This window comes from Hyla sarda, chromosome 3 (assembly GCF_029499605.1).
Source record: "Hyla sarda isolate aHylSar1 chromosome 3, aHylSar1.hap1, whole genome shotgun sequence".
Taxonomy (NCBI): domain Eukaryota; kingdom Metazoa; phylum Chordata; class Amphibia; order Anura; family Hylidae; genus Hyla; species Hyla sarda.
The window spans coordinates 236,029,771-236,056,373 of record NC_079191.1 but is presented as its reverse complement, the minus strand read 5'-3'; the positions used below and the strand labels follow the sequence as shown (position 1 = coordinate 236,056,373).

The following is a 26,603-nucleotide window of genomic DNA, read 5'->3' as shown; positions in this document are numbered from 1 at the left end:
CCCTCGTTAACCATTTTATTGAAATTAAAAAAATGCTGGTCATTGTCGCACTCCACCAAATCTGACATAGTCCTCCGCAATCACGTATCTGAAATGAGAAAAGAAAAACGTGAAAAATGGATTAGTACATCTGTCTGTCCCATGATGGGAGTAGTTGTAGTACCGCAACGCTGAGGGACGGTACTTGCACATACCCCGGCTGCGGGATTCTTTTGGGAGAATTAGGACTACTACTCCCATCATGGACAGACTCTGTCCATGATGGGAGTTATAGACCAGGGGCTGCAGGGCAGATTGCAGCAGGTCCTTCTCCAGAGACCAGCTGCGATCCGCATTTATTAACTGTACAAGCTGGCGGCACATGCATCTCCACTGAGCTCCCCGCTGGCTCCTGTATACAGCTGTCACATTTCCTAATCCCCGCCGCCAGGAAACCCGAGCTCTGATTGGTTAATAGCTTTTCACCAATCAGAGCGCCCGTCTCTCGGCGGCTGGGATCATGAATTGTGACAGCATATATAGTATTCCCAGCTGGAATGTTAACTTAATATATGCAGATCGCAGCGGGTCTCTGGTGACTGACTTGGTGCGATCTTCCCCTCAGCCCCTGCATTAGAACTCCTATCATAGTCAGAGTCTGTCCACGATGGGAGAAACAACACCAAAGAGAACAAAGAAAAGCAGAGTCACTTTATGAACAAATGTTGTGTCCCATTGACACCAATGACATTAATTACATAAAAAAGACAATGCATATAGTAAAAACATATAATAGCGAGAGGAATGCAGCATCAAAAAAGGTGGGATCACCAGCCCTGCACATTAGCAGTTAATGGTAATATGCATAAACAAGTCGCATCCCAAGGCAAACATACAAGAATGCAGCATGTAAACATAAATAGTAAAATATAGGATAGTAGCTACAGCCTGTTTATTGCACTCCAAAAAATGATATAGCAGTCATGTCATAGTACCTCAAGTGAGGCTAAAGTGCTTAGCTAGAAGAAAGTGATACATGCATGTAAACACGATTATGTAAACACAACACATAGGATACAGACCAATAGAACAGTGCTTGGGGTATATGGCTGAATGGCAGGAGCTGGGATAGAACCATTCCAACGTACGTTTCGGTACTTCACCTTCGTCGGTACGTCACACTTGTTATATATACCATTATTTTTGCTGCTTTAGTGACTATATTTGTTTGATTCTTCTTCTTTCCTTGTGTATCCATGATGGGAGTAGTAGTCCTAACTGTCCCAAAATAGTCCCGCAGCCGGGGGATGTGCAAGTGCCGTCCCTCAGCGCTGCGGTACTACAACTACTCCCATTATGGGACAGACTCTGTCCCATGATGGGAGTAGTTGTAGTTTAGCAGTGTTGAGGGATGGCTCCTGCATCCCCTGGCTGTCTTGGTAAAACACTTTCCTACGTGTCCTTTTTAATGGTGTATTTTTGCATAAAAAAAACATCTTTGCACAAAAAAATGCGTCTACACAAAAAAAAAAAAAACGCACATGATAGAAAAGAAAAAGCTTCCACCACTAATGATAAATTCCCCGTCTCTACGTTGGCTCATGGAGCAGCATCACAAGGCTGCGTGGGACAGTAGAGAAGCACCACAATGTGGATAAAATCTTGCACCTAGCTCCTTCAGATCTTTCTCAGGTGTCTAGCAGCCAGACTTTGTTCACAGGCAGTGCATTCTCTGTCTATTCCTCCTCCTCGTCCCCTCAGTTATCTATTGGGGAATCTGTAACATACAGACAACAGTATTCGTGCAGTCACCATGTTCTAGTGCGCCTTAATTCCCACCTGGCCAAGATGTTGGTGGTGCAGGTGCTCCCGTAATATAATGTTAACTTTGTGGCCTTTAGGCAACTAATGGCTCATACTGCTCAGGTGGCAGAGAGGATGGGCCACTCCATGCAGTTGTTGGTGCGCAGCACAGTGCATGTCATGGTAGATTCTTGAAGTAGTAGCTATGGCCAGGGACAATACATGTCTTTTATGGCCCACTGGGTCAGCATCCTGCAGAACTAGGCTCCACTGCAAAGAGGCCGGAAAATAGTAGTCACACGGTTGCACCGATCCAGTTCAACTTCTAACACCTGACGCCTACCTTCCTCCTCCTTCACATCCTTCTCAACAGACATCTTGCATCCCCCCACTGGGCATAGCTTAGCTCCGTGGCTGATGACGGGCGATACAGGGGACAGAGTATCGTGACGTCACGGCTCTGCACACTCGTCCCTGTATCGCCCGTCATCAGCCACGGAGTGATTTTTGCTCCGTGCAACTGAGGGACGGGGATGCTGCAGTAGAGAACGCAGGAGAATTATTATCAAAGATCCAACAACTTTTTATTTCATATGCCTGTTTAAAAGGAATCAGGATGTCATCCACATACACCACAAACTATCCATCAAAATATAATTCACAAACTCCTAGAAGATGGCATGGGCATTACTCAGCCTGAAGGGCATAACAAGTGTCTGTCACACGTAGCAAAAGCCATTTACCATTTGTCACCACTGTGGATGTGAATTAAATCATACATCCCCAAAGGTTCAGCTTTGTGAATATTTTTACACCTGTATTCTGTCAAAAACTTCAGAAATCAGCAGCAAACCATTTATATATATATATATATATATATATATATATATATATATATATATACATATATATATATATATATATATACATACACACAGGGTGGGCCATTTATATGGATACACCTTAATAAAATGGGAATGGTTGGTGATATTAACTTCCTGTTTGTGGCACATTAGTATATGTGAGGGGGCAAACTTTTCAAGATGGGTGGTGACCATGGTGGCCATTTTGAAGTCGGCCATTTTGAATCCAACTTTAGTTTTTTCAGTAGGAAGAGGGTCATGTGACACATCAAACTTATTGGGAATTTCACAAGAAAAACAATGATGTGCTTGGTTTTAACGTAACTTTATTCTTTCATGAGTTTTTTACAAGTTTCTGACCACTTATAAAATGTGTTCAATGTGCTGCCCATTGTGTTGGATTGTCAATGCAACCCTCTTCTCCCACTCTTCACACACTGATAGCAACACCACAGGAGAAATGCTAGCATAGGCTCCCAGTATCCGTATTTTCAGGTGCTGCACATCTCGTATCTTCACAGCACAGACAATTGCCTTCAGATGACCCCAAAGATAAAAGTCTAAGGGGGTCAGATCGGGAGACCTTGGGGGCCAATCAACTGGTCCACGATGACCAATCCACTTGATTTGTTTCCCTTTTTATGCACTGAAGCTGGCATGTTCCCTGAGTTTTTCCAGCAAGATGGTGCACCCCCACATTATGGGTGTCAGGTCCGAGCATTCCTAGATGAACAGTTTCCTGGAAAGTGGGTTGGTCATCGTGGGCCAGTTGAATGGCCCCCAAGGTCTCCCGATCTGACCCCCTTAGACTTTTATCTTTGGCGTCATCTGAAGACAATTGTCAATGCTGTGAAGATACGAAATGTGCAGCACCTGAAACTACGGATACTGGAAGCCTGTGCTAGCGTTTCTCCTGCGGTGTTGCTCTCAGTGTGTGAAGAGTGGGAGAAGAGGGTTGCATTGACAATCCAACACAATGGGCAGCACATTGAACACATTTTATAAGTGGTCAGAAACTTGTAAATAACTCATGAAAGAATGAAGTTACGTTAAAACCAAGCACATCATTGTTTTTCTTGTGAAATTCCCAATGGCATGACCCTCTTCCTATTGAAAAAACAAAAGTTGGATTCAAAATGGCCGACTTAAAAATGGCCACCATGGTCACCACCCATCTTGAAAAGTTTCCCCCCTCACATATACTAATGTGCCACAAACAGGAAGTTAATATCACCAACCATTCCCATTTTATTAAGGTTTATTCCTATAAATGGCCCACCCTGTATATTTTTTTAAGTTACACTGTTTTTCCACGAAACAAGGGATGCAGACTTGTGTATAAAACCCCTTTCCAGATTCTCTTTGCTATGCTTGGGCTTGGCTTGGGTTTCAGTAAAAGACAAGGAGTAGACCCTGCCAGAAGGAGGGGTTGCACCAGATACTGCTCAATCATAAGATCTGTAGGGAAGAAGAATCTCAACCCGCTGTTTACTAAAACACCAGCAGAGCCAGCATATGGCTCTGACAGACTGTGATCAAAAACTGTGATCTGCGAAAATTTTACGATGGTGGATGTATAGTGTCCACAGCTAGACATTCAGGCAATGGAGAATATGTGCTTTTAAACATAGGCCCAGAAGAAAAGAGCTAATGGATTTCCATAAGACACAGAATAGAAGTAGATATCCTGGTGGAGAGATCCCTTTGCTGTGGGCTTAAAGAAACTGTGGCTTAGTAAATTATTTCTGGCAGGACAGAAATAATAGAAGGCAGTTTCTCCAGCTGCTTTATAGGGACCTAATGACGTAAGATCAGGGCTTGATGAATGAAGTTACCAACAGATCCAGAAGATGTCAGAATGACAGGTATGATGATCTTCTGAAGTCAACTTGTTTAGGGTAGCCTCCCCTACATTCTTTAGGTACTGGAGCTTCTCATCTCCACTAGACAGTCTCTCAAGAAGCCTCCCCTATATATGCAGAGGTTATTAATATGTCTGTGTTCATTTTCTGTATCAGAAAGCTTAAGTCTTTCAACCTGCATTGGGTCTTCATGGGGAACAGGCAAATGAGTTTGTAAAGGTCTTTGTTAAGTGGGTGCTGGCCCAGGTACCTGTAAAACTTGATCTGTCATACAATCTATTGTCAGTTTGGCAGTCTGGCGAGGTAAGGTCATCCAGATGTGCAGACAAATTACAACCAACCAATTCTTCTTTTATATAACTCGGTAGACCTTTTTAGGTCCATTCAGAGGCTAAAGAAGGTGTTAATGCATCCAATTGAGGTGGTCTTTATGGCTAATTTGCTCCTTGAGGAATGTCAGCAAGCAGGGTCCATGGCCTCACCAAACTGTCAAAAGGCTTATCAAAGAAGAGGAACCATGGGTTGCTATGGATTTGACTTTGGGCTAAACCAGGGAGCAGAGTCTAAGAGATTGTGAGTTCTTCATGTTAACCTCTGCAAAGGGACTTTCTGTAGTGAATCCCCAGGTAGCTACCCCAATAACAAACACTGACATGTGGTTTGATAGAAGACACCAATTTCTGGTACCAAGACAGAAGATAGAAATCATAGGTGGACTGGCATAGATTGAGTTTGGTGAAGTTATTTTAGTATAAATTAAAACAGAACATATGAGTGGGCAATAGACAGAAAGCCATGGAAAGTAAGCTAATCATGTCAATACTAATAGATAGCAAACAGACAAACACCTTTGCAAAGATCAGGAACAAAAAGAACCTTAATGCTCAGGCCCAAAGCAGTGAGGAAGGGACCCTTAAAACAAGGGCAGAAGGGTATTGGAAACTAACACAGATAATGTGGCACTGCTGGCTTTTTAAGATGCTGGTAATCATACCTAAGGGTAATGGGGGAGATATATGTTACAGGAGGGCAGCGAAGGTGGGAACGTTGGACACCAGACACAGGTGGGCAGAAACTCAATGGTGCTAAGTTGCTGTACCAACCACAGCCCATTGGTATTTTCTATTGCACAAAATGGCCTGGCCTGGTATGCATCTGGACATTATTAAATATTCCATTTTCAATATTTCATATACATTGTTGCATGTCCCTATATTGGTTTCCCTTTAATGTATATGTGTAGTGTAGTTAATGTACATTAACGCAGTGAACTAACTGGAGTAAACGTGCAATGTTTTTACTGTATCTTTCTTTTTTCTTTTTTAGTACCAACTACTGAAAATGTAATAATGTATTTTTCATACCAGACACGTATGCAATATTGATAATCTCATGCTGTAAAAATGATGCCTGTAGACCCAGGAAGACATTAATTGTACACTATAATCCTCCTAAAAAGCATTACTTGCTGCAAGGGTTATTTTTCATTAAAGGAAAACTTAGAAGCAATTTGGGAGAATCCTCCACAGTGAATACATTTGGCCCCAGATGCTTTTTATTCTTTACTTGGGCTTCATGGGTTTCTCTGGCACAAATCAGTCCTTCTAGGCACAGAATGGGCAATCCCTTGATCCCCATCAATTGTCACCCAGAGCTTGGGCCACTTTGACCGCAAATAGTGGGGAAGTCAGAGCTAATCCTTTGGAGGAACCACGGGAAAAGAAAGGCAACAATAACCAAGTCAAGCGTAAAAAATGAAAGAGAAGTCTCTATTATCACTCACTACATTTCCCAGCGATGTACTGAGAAAATCAGCTAGTTGATGATTCGAGTCAGACTCCCAGAGAGGAATCCGAGGTCGTGCTGGGTTGGTAGACTCACACGATGTAAGGAGCAATATCATAGAGCAAAAGGCCTCTTCATTTACCAAATCCTCCCTTGCCATAACCATTAAATACAGACTGACTTTATTCTGTATGGAGTGATGATGGGGAGAAAGAGATCACTCACTGAGCTTTAAAAAGATGTGCCAAGGAATTAGAGGAACACTGCTGAGCTAAAGAATTGGGCCTGCTGTGAAGTGTATTTTATATACATATATATCTGTATACCTTTCATGTGGCATTCTCAGCTTAACACAAATAATAGGGAAAAAATAATAATCCATATATATATGGCGAAAGAAAGAGAGCTGTAATGGCAGAAACAGGTTGAGAATTTGTTTCCTTGGTCCTGTGTATGGGTCTACATGAAGTATAAAAAAGTATACAATAAAGACTAATTTACAGTAGTTGATATAATTGTGATGTCATGTGTTCCATACATTACATTTATTTACTGATGCATGTATTATTATCAATATATATATATATATATATATATATATATATATATATGTTTGTGTATGTATTATAAACATCTTGTTCATAGTTTACCATAGGTCTAAAACCCTAGTAAAAGACTTAGAACTCTGAACAGTACAAGCAATACTATCACATTTATGTTTTGCAATCACATACTATTATCGTATGAAAGGGGTTATACAGATAAAATATTTCATGTTATAGAAGGTTCAATGCATCGCTCTGCTGGCCGTGAGCTCAGGTCCTGAAAATAAACTTCTTATTCCGCCCCATTACATTACTTAATTTTACACATGCACATTATCTAAGAGCAAGGATTTCCCAGAAAACCTTCCTGTTTATATGTGCAAGGATCAGCCGATTTAATAGCTGCAGGATATAAAAAGAAGAAACAGCAAGACTTTTTAAGAGTCTGCAAGCATTTACACGCTGACACCTACAATTATCCAAAATAAGGCTCTGATCCCTGCACTTGTGAGCCAAGGCAGCGCAATGTGAGGAAGGATTCCCAGCAGACAATGGGCATGTCAAGTGTTCTTTGGACTGATTAGTTTAAGGAACCGAAACAACTTCATTCATAGCAAAATATGTTTTTATTTTATTTAATTCTAAAAGAGAAAGCTAAAAACACAAACCATCCCTTAACAGGCCATATAGATAAAGTATTGTAAAGAGGGAAAATTATATCAAGCACATGGAATAAAATAAACAGATGGGTGCATAGAAATGACACCTTTATTAAAGTAAGAAACCCGAGCTGCCTCCTCTGGGCCTGCCGTTTGTATAGCATTTTATATAAAACCTTACTTGGTTTTGTCATTGATATTTTCAAAGAAAAGACTGAAAGGGATTCTGCTAGGTCAAATGCATATAATATAAAAGACTTCAAAATGTGAATAGATCATTCAAGTCTTATTTATTGTGCAGTTAGGCTTATTACACAATGACTCCTTGGATGTGCTAGTATAAACACTATTGCTGCCCATCTCGGCTTTCATCTGTCTCATTACTTAGGAACATTTGCTAGCGGTGTATTCTGCTTGTTAGATATTGTGTTGCATTTTTTATTTACCTATTCCAGTATGGGAATAAAAGGGTGATACATCCAGTGGTCATAAACCACTGTTGGTTCCCTCTGTGGCTTCCCATAAGTTGGTGCTTTGTGACCCGTATAAAGGGCAAGGGCAGCTTACCCTCATCTTGGCATAGTTAAAAAGGTAGGGGGTTGCAAGATGTGAGGTTGAAGCAGAACACTGCTATACTCTGCACATCACAGAGGGGAATTCTACTTAACCTCTTCACCCTTCATACATGTTATCTAATCTGCATCGTACATCTATATTCCTCCGCAACTCTTTTGTAACAGCTGGTTAATTTTTTATTTTATTTTTTTACATTTCTCTCTTGCCACTTGCTTTAAAAACAGCAAATATATAGAGGAAAGTTAGTTACGAAGTGGAAACATTCACTTGATTGAAGAATATGATAAAACTATTTAGATTTGGATACAATATTTGAATATTCATTATGTTTCTACTATTATTAATATCATAACGTTTTCTGTCATTTTATAATTGCTTCTTTAGTTTGTTTTAATGGCATTGGCCAAGATGGAAGAACCACTGGGGAAACACTACCTATAGAAATGATATTCTACTGTGTTCAAACATTATTGTGACACTTCTGCCATTTTAGTTTTTTCCTCTTGGAGACTGCGGCTACTTGTACAATCCTCATGGATAGTGCCACTACAAATTTTTGTTAAGTATAATATTGTTCTTACTTAGCCCAAGAGAATCAACGTAAAGTAGAAAAACTGAAATAAAATGGAATTATTTATATTAGAACTTGCCATAAAGTAAGCTGCTGACTAGAGACCAAGTAAATGTCCAGTAACATGTACTGAACTCAAGGAGTGGGTAAACCTAAGGCTATTGGATAATGGTACAGGAAGCTGGAACTGAAGGATTGAAGACTTGAGAACATATATATAGCCACAGTTTATCTGTATTCTAGACGTCATGTTCAGTGTTCGTAAATCTATGGCCAAAAGGAATGCTGTAATGGAATGCTATAGTGAGGTAATGGAAAAAATGTAGTTGGACTTTATTTCATTGCATGGCACTATATTACAATTTAGTCAGCCCATAATTTGCCAGTGCATTACAGTGTTACTACTTTGATATCTCATAACATTAGCATAGGCCAATAGAATGTATCACACTTAAGCATTATTGTTATTATTAAATATTTTACTAACGTGATTTATATTTCTAAGAAACCCCAGAAACACTAAATTGCTGTAAGACCTTATTTAACAGAATATCCCCTGGATATCATTATTAGGAGCTCAGTGGGTTTTAGTTTTGGATAAATAAAGCAGCATAATGTAACAACTTGCATTAAAAATCTTGTGATAAGAATGTTTGTTGCAGAATACACAACACAAAATCTAATTCTGAAACAGTACAGGTAAAGTGCACAGCAGGTAACTATATGAAATCAGTATTTAATGGCATTTTTTATTTATTCTATAAACAGAATAACTTGCATACAGCCATATTGGGGGGGGGGGGTGAAAGTAAAGTTTTTTTTATCCACTTGTTCTTTAGAAGTGTGTTGTCTTTTATTGCTTGATATAGTAGAATACATATCATGAGTGGCCTATACCTCTGCTACAACTTACCCATACATATAAAGAATGTTTAATAGATATCATTTTTTTGTATCGGCTGTGTTACATTACATGAGAACATATGTCAGGCACAAGACCACCTATGACTATTGATTCTATTTCCTAACATAATACTTACAATGTCTGCTTTTTTTTTTTTTACCTAGACCTAGATACAAATGTAAGTTTTAGTATGGAATTATGACATATACACCACAATGTTATACCTAGGTGCCCTAGGATCCTAACATTTTGACTAAATTGAGAATATTATCTGAGTACATTTTTTATTTTAGAATTTTAGCAGAGCTCCTTGTTTCCTTAAGCAAACACCATGAAACAACATATGCAGAATTCTACATTCGTACATTGAAACAAAGCGACTGGATCCATACATCCAAATTAGCATTTCCTTCACTGACCACTATATCATCTATTATGGGAAACTTTCATAATGTGAACTACTTGACTTCACAACTCAAACATGATATTTAACACTGATGCCAAGTATAAATCATATTAGAAAAAAAGTGAGCAAATTCGCCTTAAATATATATTTTTAAACTTTATTTCCCTTTGTTTTAAAAGTTTTCATTCAAAATAGTAAATAATGGAATATTGTTTGATCAGTGCATGTGAGCATTGTAATGACAGAAACAATTTTGTCCATACTTGACCATCTACTGAGAAAGTAACCCCAGCACATTCAGTGTAATTCATGGGAAAGTTTCATCGACAACAAATTTCCACATTGGTCAACGCTCAATGAAAGTTTGGAAACCTATCTTTTTTTGTTTTGGTTTAACCAATGAATTATTCAAAGGTTCATTAGAATTTGTCTTGGATTAATATTATAACATATAAAAGACAATGATACAAGGGAATCGTAATAGGTTATTGAGTAATAGTCACTGATCTTGGTCATAGTAGTCACTGATCTTGGTCATGGTAGCATATAGCTGAGTGCCAGGCAGGCAGCATATTACCAATGCAGTGCCCTGCACCCGATTTACATGTGGGAGTTTTTTTATTGCTATTACTTGATCTTGTTCTTGAAGCGGCTAGAAGAGATGGAGGGAGACACTTTGCGTCCTAATTAGTGATTTTTGTCCTCTTGTTACAAGGCTCAACATTTCATGCAAATGAACTCTCGAGGGCAGCCACCAATCCTCCTGCTCCAGAATTAACTGACTCTTATGTATAATCATATGCCGAGCTTCTCTCAGCCCAGCTAGCTTTTTATCTTGATTACTCTAATCAATAAGAAATGATAGAGTAGAATTATAAACTCTATTGGCTTTTAAATGCTGGCGACAACCCTACTAAATGCCTGTCACTGTTATTTATTGAGATGATCTTCAGCCGCTGGTGCATGCAAATAGGAGATGCAATGTTTTATTCTCCCATACAGACGAGAGGCTTACCTGAATGCCTCCTTAACCACTTGTCTGCCACAATATGCTCGATCTACTAAATCTTACTCCTGTGGGTCTGATTTACTACTCAATAATGTGCACTAAAACAACTAAACCTAATCTGTTTCCATATATCTTAGTATTTGTTCATAGGCTACCTGCAGGTTTATGTGTCTCTGAACAAGTTTTTTTTTTGTTGTGTTTGTACAATAACACATCTGTATTTTCTTTTTTTATTATCAGTTCTAACAAACATTAAGTGAGATCATTTATTTTTATCCGTGTTCTCTAATACTGGAGTCAGTGAAATCATGTTGGGTTTAATAAATAGGTAATAGTATGGATATCTAAAAGATAATAACAGCTAGCTTTACTTTATTGTTGACCAGATTGTTCTATATATTATCGAATTAAGAGACTAATAAAAAAAAAAAAACTGAATAAAAAAAGAAGAAATTAATGTAAGATGATGTTTGCTACTCTATTAAAATATAATGGAGAAATGTAACTTCTTATTAGCTTAAATAGCATAGCAAACAGGTAACATTTAGGGTATGTTTAAAAATAGCAGATTTGTTGCAGAAACTTTAAAAAAATTATATTTTGCATACATCTGAATGGACTGTCAGAAGCATGTGCCTGGATTTTTACAAACCTCATTCAGATTCATAGAAAAGTCTCAATGTTTTTTTGCAACAAATCATCCACATGTGAACATAACCTTAAAGTTCCCAAGGAAACCTTAATCGCCAACACAAATCCCTACTAATGTCATATTTAGAAATGATAGGGATTATATATACTTGTGACTAAAATGTTTGCATAACATTCCTGCCATTAAATATTTCCTTTCAGATTAGTCAGAGACCAGAGAGAATGAAAGCAAGATGTCTCAGTGAAGGAGTTTAGTCAAGTGACACCACCTCTTACTAGGAAATCAGTTCACTTGCATTGTGGGTGAGTGTCAAAAGAGGATTACAGAGGTTGCACCTACTTTCGTTTACACCATAGCAAGTCAAAAAAAAAAAAAAAAGAAAGACAATCCAGCTCATTTCACAATGGGATTTCATTTCGTCTCTTGCACCTGCAAGCCATTTTATGGGCCAAGAAAAGAAGCCTTTAAACAATAAATGAAAGCCACCTCTTATTTGCCTTTGTGGTTAGGTTTCCACATAGGGGGCATAATGAGGGATGTGTGGAGCATAAAGAGCTTGACGATATATTTTATATTTTATTAAATAAATACAAATAAAATGTGTAAGGTACTAAACAGTGACGAGGGGAACGGGCTAGAGGTCCGCTGAAGGGCTCTCGTCATTCCATATAAATCTAGATACGCTACGAGTATTTGTACTGAACGAGTTCTCAGTAGAATCACATCCAATTTGGCCTCTCTACGACACTTGTTATTAGGATTGATGGCTACAGCAAGGAGAATTATTCTGGTCTGTAAGCTATCAAGAGCCCACTAATTTCACATTAAAACCCATTGACTGCAACTGCGTGATTGAAGGGTTTTTAACAATTAACATAATCAGAAAATGAGTCGAGATAATTTTTTATTCAACTCATTACTTTTTAATCATGTATGTCTTTTAATTAATATATTTTACTGTGAAAATAACACATAGACCAGGGACATGGTATCAGTCCAGGCGTTTGAAAGTACAGAATATTCAGCATACTGATTTATTTGATAAAATGTTACATATATCGAGAGTCAGCCTATATATACACTCATGTATAGAAACTCCTAATCAAACACTGACATGTATAATAATAACTCAATAATAGCTCCATGTAGTTGATATCTGTCCCGGAGTGATTGCAGACTGAAATAAGCAAAGTCCATAATAAAGGGAATATGTATATATGTCAGCTATTCGACATATACTTTATCAAAATATAGTACATGTATTACATTTATATTTATTTGTACAAATGCACTAAACAATTTCCTTGTTAATAAATATCTTAAATATAATTATATTATAATTATTTGATATAAAAATTATAATATAAACATTTAAATTATAATCTAAATATTATATTATATTTACATTTTATTCTAAAATGATTAAAGTTAAACTAACTAGAAAAAAGATTCTGGTGTCTACTGTTTTCTTAATTAGAATATAAGTAAACAAATGCTTTTTTGGTTTTTAAAACATGAAGAGAGACTTCATGTATATAATCGTATATGACTTAAAACTGAAACGGAAACAGCACGGATATGGTATTTACCTTTCAAAATCTTCTTTTTGTTTTTTTATTTCTGGCCCAAAGAAGAGTATGTAATTCATTTGTTCTGCACAATATACAATGAAAGGATTTAACAACAAGTAAATGCACTCACTGACATGATTTTAGTTGTCTGTGGTTGAGAATATATTATTATGTGCTTGGTTTCTTGTATTCCAGAGGTATTTTCTGTTTTACACATCACATCCACCTGTTAATACAATGAAGTCAGGTCACAGAGAGATTGACTGAAGCTTTGTGAAGGGTGCAGTAAAATGAGCTAAGAAGACAAAGAGACATTCCATTAGACAATATGCATGGAAGGAACAGGTGAGCGGCATGTGTATGTGATGCCGCTTTATAGGGCCTGGCTCTACATTGATAATTCTACTCACATGTCAATTGAAAAGAGTATGCTGCCCTCTAGTGAGAGAAAGAGGTAATGTTAAATTCTAAATCAAAATCCGAGCTTTAAGTCATCAAACTTGTCGTCACGCTTTTCTGCAGTGTTGGGGCAGTTTTTGCATTTTTTCCTGGATGCCGTAGACTCCTAGGGGGACATGTATCAAAGATTTTACCCCTGTTTTGTGTGTATTTTTTTGTGCACAATTTTGCGCAAGCCCTTTTTTTTCCCGCATTTTTTTGCGCACGTTTTGGTAGAGCATGTCCTCCAGATGTGGCCGAATCAGGGTACCTTGGAGTGACATCTATAGTACACATGGATTTATTAACTGTGTACTTTTCCTTTACACCAAAAATGTTGCCGCAAGAGCTGTTTTTTTTTTGTGCAAATATAAGCCATCTTGGACTTAACGTAGCAAGATGCTCTAAATCATCAATTCTATTTTCCAAAGAGTGGATTGAGGAGATTACTATATTTACCCGCAATTTATGAAGCTCATTGCACTTGATTGATAAATTTAGCGCTTCTGCACATAATTTAGAATTTGGGAAAAGGGGTAAAATGCTTCTACCATACACAAATAATGATACATGTCCCCCCTAGAGTCTATAATAAATGCATATACTTGAAAGCCTTATGAGTCTCCTTTTTATCCTAGTTTTAGATATATGCAACAACCTATAAAAAAAGATTCAATTTGGCATAAGCTAAATGACTTAAATAGTTGATGGTGTATGTAGTTAAAACACTTACAGGGTTTATCCCAAGATAAAAACCTATCCCTAGCCACAGGATTGGGGATAAGTATCTAATCAGTGGGGGTCCAACTGCAGGGACCCCATTAATAATGAGAATGGGGCTCCCTTGTTCCCTAAGTGCCGCTCCATTCACTCAGACAAGTGACCCCTTTTTCATGGTCCCAGCAGTCAGACCCCCACTGATCAGGGGATAGGAAAGGAAATACGTTTTAATCTGGGGATAAGCCCTTTAACTTAGCTTCGAGTTATTTGCCAATGCTGTTACATGTTGCTGTATACAACAGCTCATTGCAGGATCACCTCATTGCAGGATCTATGTGTACTTACAGTTGCTACAAAGTAGGTGGGCCCTTTGGAATTGCCAAGATTTCTGTATTGATTACAAATAAAATGTTTTCTATTTGATTTCTAAGTCACAATTATAGACAAACAAAAGCTAACTGAACAAGTAAGGCTATGTTCACGCTGCATAATTCCCTTGGAATTCCCCACAGTGAACATTAAAGGGGTATTCCAGGATTTTTTTTCTATTTGACTATGCTACAGGGGCTGTAAAGTTAGTGTAGTTCATGATATAGTGTCTGTACCTGTGTGTGACGGTTTTCTCACAATTCTTCTGTGATTTTAACCCCACTATTTATTTTTATCAGCATACAAAATGACAGTTGTCTCGGATTTTTCCCAGCTTGCAATGCGGCCGAGACCTGACTCACTAGTCAGCTGATGACAGGGAGCCTGTCTGCTTCAATGGGTGGAGAGATCGCTTGGTGGGAGAGAGATCAACTGCAACTAATGCAACAGCTGTAGGCACCCTGTTTGAAAACCACAGGTCTTTTGAATGGATGCAGTTGATTTATGTTTCAATGGGTGGGGTGGCTGATGTGTGGGAGGGAGGAAAATGGAATTGTAGGATTTGTAATCAAAAAAAGAGTTCACAAAAATGGTAATGTAATCTCATGACATAGCCATTTAGCCCCAAGACAAGCGCTAATCCTTCATAAGCATGTCCATTACTGTCTGCCAGGTACGTACTAAAATCATCTTATGGTGGATAACCCCTTTCACATCAGTGAGGAATTGATCGGCGCCAATAAAAAAACATGTTCATTCTTTGTGCCGAAGTCTGCGAGCCCTGCATTGCTGTCAATGGTCCTACCGCCGAAGTGTTTCGGTGGCAGCCACCAGATAGAATCTCTGGTTGCAGAATTCTACGAGCGGAGATTCCGTTTACATTACTCAGTGTGAATGTAAAGTAGAAATGTTAGTGTCTTTTATTGAGGGCAATGAGTAAACATCCACACTGCAGGAAAAAGGAAGTGAGCCTCTGTGGTTATAATTTTTCCAAGATCTAATTGGCAAAAGGCTTTTGAATTGAGGAGACAAGACTGGAAGATTTAAGTTTACATAACAATAAGACCATAATTAAAAGGGATTACTTGCTTTTTCTTAAAACTGTAAATGTGAGTTATTAATTTGTTTAATTTGTTATATAATTTACCATAAATTTCCCCTGGAGAATACTGCAGCTAATAAGCACAGCAAATCGGTTACATTTTTTGGCACCAGTTGATTTGAGAACATTTTTTTAACATCTGAGTAACCCTTTAAAGGAAAACTGTCATCAGTGTCAACGCACTAACCTGCTGCTACAGACAGGGAGTGCAGGTGACAATGATGATGACAACCTTTGTCCCGGTATCTCTATCTGTCTCCACTGTTCACACCGCAGGCTTGAGGCATGGACGGGGTTTTGTGACGTTACCGCTGCTGTTTCTCTGCTGGGCCCTGCTGCGAGCAGGCCTAGGGAAATAGCAGCAGTGAGGTGACAAAGCTCTGCCCGTGCCCCAAGCCTGCGGGGTGAACAGTTGAGACAGATAGAGATACCTGGACAATAGGAGCACGGATCACAGACACGTGAGTATGCTTGTCCTCAGTATCACCTGCACTTCCTGTTTGTAAAATAGGCCCCGGAATTTTAGATTAAGCAGACCATTTCATTCATGGGTGTGGCTATGTAAAGGCGGAGCAACAAAGGGGAGAGGCCAAATGTCCATCATAGTTGAGTATAATAGGGTAAATAATGGAGAGAAAAAATGTATATATACATACAAACATGGGTAAGACAATTTCATGATAAACACATGTACCTCTAAATAAATCTTATAGCTACCAAATAATGCCAGTATATAGGGAGGAATATCACCAAGTATCACCATACATAGTACCATTATACTGTTAATCACCATATCCTCTATATCGAAATCAATATTACTAATAATACCTGAATACAAAAAAGAATATTATCACCATACATTTTACCATCATACTGTTACTGACCAAATCCTGTATACTGAGACCAATATTACCAATAATACCAGTATACAAGGAGGAAATATCCCCCATCGAGTGACCATATAGTGGTAAATACCAGCACTTCACAGGCTCTGCACAGGCTCTAATTGGGCGTCGTTCACTTTCCTCTTTCTTCTCTATCCAGTCCAGACCGTCATGGCGATTTTTTCCAGCCACAACTCTCCAAAGAACCTGCCAAACATTTTAGACCCAGCATCTATGGCAATCCAAACAGTAAAAATAACACCCTTAGTGTCCCACACAACAGAATGGGTAGATAAGTGGGTTGGGAAAGAGTAGGTAGCCTCCCCCCATCAGATAATTAGGACACTCCAGTAGGTAATATATGCTCAATTAAAACGTAACATTTATTTGGTTATCAATAAAATTAACGTCCTCCAAAATAGCTAAAGAAAAAAGGCAAACACAGGCCTCCAGATTCGCAGCTCAGTGACTAAGGGGACCAAGCCCCTAGGTGTTAGTAACAATAATGCCTGCCAAAATTTCTTTACTTTAACAAATATTATAACCATGTCATTGTGTGGAAATTCCCCATCTATATATATATATATATATATATATATATATATATATATATATATACAGTAACCCCCCGACTTATGATGGCCCCGACATATGATCATTTCAACATATGATGGCCTCTCAGAGCCCATCGTATGTTGAAGGCAGCATCGACATATGATGCTGCTGTGTGTCGGGGCCATCGTACAAACAGCTATCTGACAGTGCTGACAACTTCAGCAACTGACAGATAGTTGTTTAATGTGCCCCGTGTGCCCTGTTCTGCCTCCTGTTACTCACATGCTGTCCTGCTAACTCACGCAGGCTTCCACTGTGAGCTCCGTGTAAGCCCCCCCCCCCAGTGCAGCTATAGCCAATAGCCTGCAGCATCTTGCTGCAGGCATCCAATGAGCTGCTGGCTGCCCTCCCCTTCCTTTCCTATAGAGCTGTAGTCGGCAGGATCGTAATGGAGGACATTCTGTCCCCCCTGAAGGTATTTAAAGAACTGTACAGTACTGTATGCGATGTCACACATCACATACAATACATATACACACAATACACCCCATACATCAATGTTTCCCTATCAGTGTGCCTCCAGCTGTTGCAAAACTATAACTCCCAGCATGCTCAGACAGTCAATGGCTGTACATGCATGCTGGGAGTTGTAGTTGTGCAACAGCTGGAGGCACCCTGGTTTGTTAAACACTCCCCATACACTCCACATACAATGGTCATCCCAGAACCAATTAGCAGTTTCCCATAGAGATATGTATTCAACATACAATGGTTCCAAGGCCCCAGAACCAATTACCATTTTTCCATAGACATATGTACTCGACATATGATGGTTTCAACATATGATGGTTCTCCTGGAACCAATTAATATCATATGTTGAGGGACCACTGTATATATATATATATATATATATATATATATATATATATATATATATAAAACTCAACGTGTGTGTGTATGTATGTTCCATAAAAACTTCCAAACGGCTAAAGATATTAACATGAAACTTGGCACACATGTTACTTATATGTCAACAACAAACATAGGATAGATGATTTAACCCTTACTCACCCCCATTTGCCAGGGGCGGGGTTTATGTTTAAAGTCCCATACAAGTCAATGGGAAATATATGTTACTGCATAACTTCCAAACGGCTGGAGATATTTCGATAGGAGGACAGGATAGGAGGACCGGGATAGGAGGACGGGATAGGAGGACGGGATAGGAGGACGGGATAGGAGGACGGGATAGGAGGTCGGGATAGGAGGTCGGGATAGGAGGTCGAGATAGGAGGTCGAGATAAGAGGTCGGGATAGGAGGACGGGATAGGAGGACAGGATAGGAGGTCGTGATAGGAGGTCGAGATAGGAGGACGGGATAGGTCGGGATAGGAGGCCGTGATAGTAGGTCGAGATAGGAGGTTGAGATAGGAGGACCGGATAGGAGGTCGAGATAGGAGGACGGGATAGGAGATCGTGATAAAAGGACGGGATAGGAGGACGGGATAGGAGTTCGAGATAGGAGGACGGGATAGGAGGACGGGATAGGAGGTCGTGATAGGAGGTCGAGATAGGAGGATGGGATAGGAGGTCGGGATAGGAGGTCGAGATAGGAGGTCGAGATAGGAGGACGGGATAGGAGGTCGGGATAGGAGGTCTGGATAGGAGGACGGGATAGGAGGTCGGGATAGGAGGTCGGGATAGGAGGTCGAGATAGGAGGACCGGATATGAGGATGGGATAGGAGGACGGGATAGGAGGTCGAGATAGGAGGTCGGGATATGAGGACGGGATATGGGGTTGGGATATGACAACAATATATGAGGACGGGATATGAAGTCAAAAGCTTCCTCCTTTGTTTATTTTCCTCCCCAACAAATATTAGAAAGGAAAAACCGGGCAACGCCGGGTATTAAGCTAGTATACAATAAATCTCAACGTGTTTCCCCCCCCCCCCCCCTATTTCAATACACAGAAAAATGGAAGGGGTTAATCAGCGGAAAGAGAATTAAAACAATGCAGGCTAGAGACACGGTAGAGCATAAACTTGATATCAGTATATGCCCAAATTGTGATAGATCGGTCCGTTAAAGGAAATCTGTCACCAGTGTCACCTGTACTAACCTGTCGGTACTGACAGATAGTGCAAGTTACACTGATGACAACAATACTCACCTTGTCCTGGTCCGTGGAAGGGATCTCCTGTAATCTTCTCCGGTATCTTCGCTCCGGGCAGCAGCTTGGAGCATGGGCGGAGCTTAATGACGTCACCGCCCTCTGCTCGGGTCCTGGGAACAGCAGCGGTTACATCATTAAGCTCCGCCCGTGCCCCAAGCCGATGCTGGAGCAAAGATACCGGCGAAGATTACAGGAGATCCCCGCCATGGACTGGAACAAGGTGAGTACCGTTGTCATCAGTGTCACCTGCACTACCTGTCAGTACCAATAGGTTAGTGCAGGTGACACTGGTGACAGATTTCCTTTAAAGGGGAATTCCGGTGGAAAAATTTTTTTCAAATCAACTGGTGCAAGAAAGTTAAACAGATTTGTAAATCACTTCTATTAAAAAATCTTAACCCTTCTAGTACTTATCAGCTGCTGTATACTACAGATATACTACAGAGAAATTTGTGAAGTTCTTTTCTGTCTGACAACAGTGCTCTCTACTGACACCTCTGTCCGTGTCAGGAACTGTCTAGAGCAGCAAAGGTTTTCTATGGGGATATGATTCTAATTTGGACAGTTCCTGACACGGACAGCGGTGTCAGCAGAGAGCACTGTTGTCAGACAGAAAATAAATTCACAAATGTCTTTGTTTTATACAGCAGCTAATGAGTACTGGAATGATTAAGATTTTTTTTAATAGAAGTCATTTACAAATCTGTTTAACTTTCAGGCACCAGTTGATTTGAAAACATTTATTTTCTACTTGTTTCCACCAGAGTTCTCATTTAGGACCACTCACTCAGACGCCCAGATGTTCGCTAATGTAAGTAGTGGGAGTAATATCCATCATATGCTACCATACCTTGATTTCCATCTCCAGTTAATTTTATCTATTATTATCTTAACTGTATCATTAACACGGTTATGTTTATCTAGACTTTTTCATCCGCATGATTTTGTTTATCATTGAGTACGCAGTACGTGTTAAGCATGCAGGAGAGCGGGATGCGCTGTGATGGATTGCATAGTATTCCGTCTACCGCGCACTCGTCTCTTAACTGCATCCCTAGCAAGTTTGACAGCTATCACACTGCGCAAGCGTGAATACTCTGATGTACGGGCGCATTACTGCAGGAAAATGAATACGTTTAAAAATTTCATCTTCTGACCCCTATAACTTTTTTATTTTTCCGCACAACACGGATGTATGAGGGCTAATTTTTTGCGTTGTGATCTGAAGTTTTTATTGGTACAATTTTTGTTTTGATAGGTCTTTTTTTTTATCGCCTTTTATAAAAAAAAACTTATGGTATAAAAAGTGACCAAAAATACGCTATTTTGGACTTTGCAACTTTATTACTTGTACTCCATTGAGCGTGCGGTTTAATTAATTATATATTTTTATAATTTGGACATTTACGCACACGGCAATACCACATATGTTTATATTTATTTTTATTCACATAGTTTTTTTTTATGGGAAAAGAGGGATGATTCAAACTTTTATTAGGGAAGGGGTTAAATCCCATTTATTAACTTTTTTTTTTTACACTGTTATAGCCCCCATTCCTCTGCTCTGATGACATCATCCCGTGCTCCTTGACCAACAGGGGGGACCTGCTACCCATCCAGGCCTAGCTGCTTCTAAAGATCTGTTTACAAACCTGTCACTTGTGCATGGATGTACAGGAACTTTTAAGAGTTACCCCCCCCCCCCCCCCTTAAAGGGGTACTCCCATGGAAAACTTTTTTTTTTTTTTTTTTAAATCAACTGGTGCCAGAAAGTTAAACAGATTTGTAAATTACTTCTATTAAAATATCTTAATCCTTCCAGTACTTTTTAGGGGCAATACACTACAGAGGAAATGCTTTACTTTTTAGATTTCTCTGATGTCATGACCACAGTGCTCTTTGCTGACCTCTGCTGTCTATTTTAGGAACTGTCTAGAGCAGCATATGTTTGCTATTGGGATTTCTGTTGCTCTGGACAGTTCCTAAAATGGACAGCAGAGGTCAGCAGAGAGCACTGTGGTCATGACATCAGAGAAATCTAAAAAGTAAAGCATTTCCTCTGTAGTATATATTCCCTAAAAAGTACTGGAAGGATTAAGATTTTTTAATAGAAGTAATTTACAAATCTGTTTAACTTTCTGGTACCACAAAGCACTTTTCTTGCGAAACCCCTTAAGTGCCATGATCAATATCGATCATGGCACTTGCGGGGGTCCGATTGGTTTGTTTGCCCTCCGGAGGGCCCTTCACCTGCTCCCTGCGGGTCCCTGCTCCAATCTGCTGACAAAGTCTGCTGAGTAATGCTTGAAAAAACTTTTGCCATGTTCTAGTGTCAAAAGTTTTGATCTTTGGTAGTCTTGGTGTACAGATCTTCACTGATCAAGAGCTGGAAGAAGACCGTGCTCAGCATGTTCTCTCCCTGCTCTATGTCACATGATCCTGAAACACTCCGGTGAAAAACAAAATTTTTTTATTTTTTTTTATCAACTGGTTCCAGAAAGTTATACAGATTTGTAAATTTCTTATATTTAAAAATCTTAATCCTTTCAGTACTCATCACCTGCTGTATGCTCCACAGGAATTTATTTTCTGTCTGACCATAGTGCTCTCTGCTGACACCTCTGTCCAGAGCAGGAACAATTCCCCATAGCAAACCTATCCTGCTCTGGACAATTCCTGACATGGACAGAGGTGTCAGCAGAGAGCACTGTGGTCAGATAAAAAAGAAATCCAATAAGAAAAGATTTTCCTGGTTTTTAAATAGAAATAATTTACAAATCTGTATAACTTTCTGGAACCAGTTGATAAAAAAATAAAAATAAAAATTGTTTTTCACCGGAGTGCCCCTTTAAAGGAGATATTGCATGGTAAAAAAATGTATATCCCCTATCCACAGGGTAGGTGATAAGTTTTAGATCATGGGGGGTCCAACTTCTGAGCCCTCCAGAAATCTTTTGTATGAAGCCCCGACTCTCCCCCACAGAGCAGTGCGTCACGACCCTTGCCCAATGCAGGGACCACCACGCCCCCTCCATATAGCTCTATTGCAGAGCTGTTTGGCTAGCTTCGGCTCTCCCATAGAGCTATAATAAGTAGGTTGCATGGCGGCCCCCACTTCGGGCAGAGGTCGTGACGCGCTGCTCTGGTAGAGAGCTGGGGCTCCATACAGGAGATTGCGGGGGCTCCAGCGGTTGGACCTCCCCATAATCTAAAACTTATCCCTTATACTGAGGATAGGGGGTAAGTTTTTTTCACCACAAGACTTCTCCTTTAATGTACGTCAATGGACCATGCCTAAGGCTGGTTTTAGACTTAATGTGGCAAAATTAAAAGTGGGGCCCCAAAAGTCGAAATATTGCACTAACAAGTTAATGTGTCACTTCACATCTCAGTAGTTCCATGTTAATAATTCTTGTCATACAGCGACCCTGGCCCTATCCCTACCTTAAGTGTCATACTGTACCCAGGACCTTTAAATATCCCTCCTCTTCATCACAACACTTTCATATATGAGGTTAAAAAAAAAACAGATGCACTTATCCAACTCTTATCCCAGGGTACCTATCCAGCTCATATCTCACATCTCCCAGCCTTCCCCCTGTTTTGGCATAGACAGAAGTTTTTGATCACCTTTAATCCATGTTTTCTGGATATGAGGTGAAAAAATATATAATTTCTGCATTTTTTAAAAATGTTTATCACATTCAATGTGCAGGAGAACCTTCTAGATGATGCGGTTTCTATTAACAGTGGCATTTAGGGAGTTAATAAGGTGGAATAGGAGTTATAGTACCTCCAATTTCTGCCACTGATAGTGGGTGCCAGATAACAGCTAGCACCTGTGTATGAGCCCGCCTCATAGTCTCTTAAAGGGGTAGTCCAGTGGTGAAAAACTTATCCTAAGGATAGGGGAAAAGTTTCAGATCGCGGGGGGTCCGACCGCTGGGGCCCCCCCGCTATCTCCTGTACAGGGCCCCGACAGCCTGCGGGAAGGAGGCGTATTGACCACCGCACAAAGCAGCGGCCGACGTGCCCCCTCAATACATCGTTATGGCAGAGCCGGAGATTGCCAAAGGCGGCGCTCCGGCTCTGCCATAGAGTTGTATTTAGGGGGCGTGTCAGCCGCAGCTTTGTGTGGTGGTCAATACGCCTCCTTCCCGCAGGCTGTCAGGGCCCCATACAGGAGATCGCGGAGGGCCCCAGCGGTCGGACCCCCGCGATCTGAAACCTATCCCCTATTCTTAGGATAGGGGATATGTTTTTCACCACTGGACTACCCCTTTAATGCCACTATGGCCTAAAAACACTTTGTGGTGGCATTAACCCCTTAACAACACAGTTTTTGTGTTTTATTTTTTTTCCTCCTTGCCTTTTAATAGCAATAACTTTTCCATAATTTTCCATTTATACCTAGAGACCCATATGAGGCATGTTGTATGCGAAAACAATTGTGCTTTGTAGTGACATCACTAATTTTACCACAAAATCTACAATGAAGTAAAAAATAAACCAATGCAATTGTGGAATGCCATCTGCTTCTGATCCAGCAATGATCCAGCTGTAGCAGCCCTGTAAAACATCTGATCGGTTTCAGTACCCCACCAATCAGATATTGATGGCCCATCCTGAGGATAGGCTATCAATAGGTGGAATTGGAACTACGATCAGGGGTAATGTAGACATTTTCTTACATGTATGAGGGTGCTTTCACATGCTCGTAACTAGCAGGGGGTTTCCCGCTGCGAGAAATCTGCTGCAAGTTACGCTGCCATTCAATTCAATGGGTCTGCGAACAGTCCGCAATAGTAGCAGATTGCTAGTGGACCCATTGAAATCAATGTTAGCCTAACTAGCAGCAGATTTCATAAAACAGGAAACCCACTGCTAGTTACGGGAGGGTGAATACTGTATACCATTATTATATAGCCAAGATGGGAGATTTATCAATACCTGTGCAGAGTAAAGGTTGCCCAGTTGCCCATAGCAACCAATCAGATCGCTTCTTTCATTTTTCAAAGGCCTTGTTAAAAATTAAAGAAGCAATCGGATTGATAGCTATGGGCAACTCAGAAACCTTTCCTCTGGACAGGTTTTGGTAAATCTCCCCCAAGATGTCCAGCCTGTAGCCTTCCAGCTATTGCAAAACTACAACTCCCAGCATGCCCAGATAGCAAACAACTATTTGGAAAGGCTGGGAGTTGTAGTATTTCCACATCTGGAAAGCTGCAGGTTGAACACCTAGGTTATATAGATTGAGGTGTATCAGTATGAATTAGTGTATTGTATGTATTATTTTACTTTTTTACACAGTACCACTTACCTTGTCCTGTCCCTGCCTGATAAACTGCCTGCCGCTAGTTACTATGGCTGGATTGCCACCAGCCTTCACTTGCTCTGACGTCCCATGAGGCTGTGCTTGCGTCGTGACGTAGTGACAGCGGCGCACACAGCTCAGGGAACGTCATCACCGCCTATCTGTACATTGTATTTATCTGGAGGAGGGACCTCACTCCCCTGCTCACTCGCTGTGGAAGACTGCATAAAATTCCGCTGTAAGAAGGGAATGAGGAGGGGAGAGAGCCTCTGCCTCCTATAACTGATGCTGTTTAACCTGTGCCCGCAGCCGTTCCCTTGCTGCAGAGGCTGGCCTAGCGTGGTGCGCCGTAACAGGGGCCCCTTTGAGGATGGAGTCCACTCCTATCCTGACACGGGCCCTTTTAAGGAATGGGGGCCCTGGGCAAATGCCCAGGTTGCCCCCCCCCAACGCCGGCCCTGAGTACGTGCCTCAATCACGTGACATGTTGTTAAGACATGTTAAATGTTTTTTAAGTGACAGGTATACTTTGAGGTAATTCTATTCTATGAAATTATATACCAGTAATGCAAACCTTTAGAGATTTGCTGTAAATGTTTTTCTTCTCTTTTATTTCATTCAATTGATAAGTAAAAATTGGGACCATGTTTTTAGGACAATTCGGTTCTATACTTCCAACATTTGGAGACCCAAAAGCATGTATGTGGTTTCATATTTGTATATGCGGTAGGTCGTGTGTACACACCCTGTTATTGTTGTCCATTTAACATATATATTTTATATGACACTTGGATACACTGATACTGGACGCTGCATTGACTTACATTCTAAAGTAAAAAGGATTGGAAGCTATATGTTTTTTTTTAGCGTACTCCATAGTGTAGCTGACTACGTTTTTGTATACGGCAAAATTAAACGTACTGTAACAGAAACACTGAAAGGTAAAATCATAACGTGGTGTGAACGCACCCTAAGCACCATGGGGGAGATTTCATAAAACATGTCCACAGGAAGAGTTGCTGAGTTGCCCATAGCAACCAATCAGATCACTTCTTATATTTTGGAAAAGGCCTCTGAAAAATAAAAGAAGCGATCTGATTTCGCGACTAAACTAATATGGGGCATGGAACATCTTAGCTATGAGGAGCGATTAAAGGAGTTACAATTGTTTAGTCTTGAGAAGAGACGTTTAAGGGGGGATATGATAAACGTATATAAGTATATAAATGGCCCATACAAAAAATATGGAGAAAAACTGTTCCAGGTTAAACCCCCCCAAAGGACGAGGGGGCACTCCCTCCGTCTGGAGAAGAAAAGGTTTAGTCTAAAGGGGCGGCACGCCTTCTTTACCATGAGAACTGTGAACTTATGGAACGGTCTACCTCAGGAACTGGTCACAGCAGGAACAATTAACAGCTTTAAAGCAGGGTTAGATACATTCCTGGAACAAAATAACATTAATGCTTATGCAGAATTATAAAACTACATCCCTTTCCCTTATCCCCTTACACCCTTCCCTTCAATTCCCTGGTTGGACTTGATGGACGTATGTCTTTTTTCAACCATACTAACTATGTAACTATGTAACTATGATTGGTTGCTATGGGAAACTCAGCAACTCTTCCTGTAGACAGGTTTTGATAAATCTCCCCCTGTATGCACTGTATATAATACTACTGATACACCTTATGGCGCTGCCACACACTGACTTACAGTACAGCTGGAGTTCTGTATACTGGTAACAGTGGAGTGTCATGTGATCTAGCTAGGCTAGACTGTGCCCCATACAGAAGCTGGAATCGTCTCAATCAGCGCAGTCTGAGGCGGCAGTGAATGGGTTAACCTGCCGGAGCCCCGC

General features: G+C 40.2%; 1 long non-coding RNA gene across 2 annotated transcripts; it reads right to left on the bottom strand.

Moving 5' to 3' along the window:
- On the bottom strand, nt 1-26,580 carry LOC130362176 (uncharacterized). Of its 2 annotated transcripts, none has more exons than XR_008891302.1 (3): nt 26,459-26,580; nt 13,316-13,411; nt 1-88 (listed from the first exon to the last, which is right to left on the bottom strand). It is a non-coding gene; the product is annotated as an uncharacterized LOC130362176 (long non-coding RNA). The 2 variants fall into 2 exon arrangements; XR_008891301.1 differs by having other exon boundaries at nt 2-88; nt 13,204-13,411.
- Between the last annotated feature and the right edge of the window lie 23 nt (nt 26,581-26,603).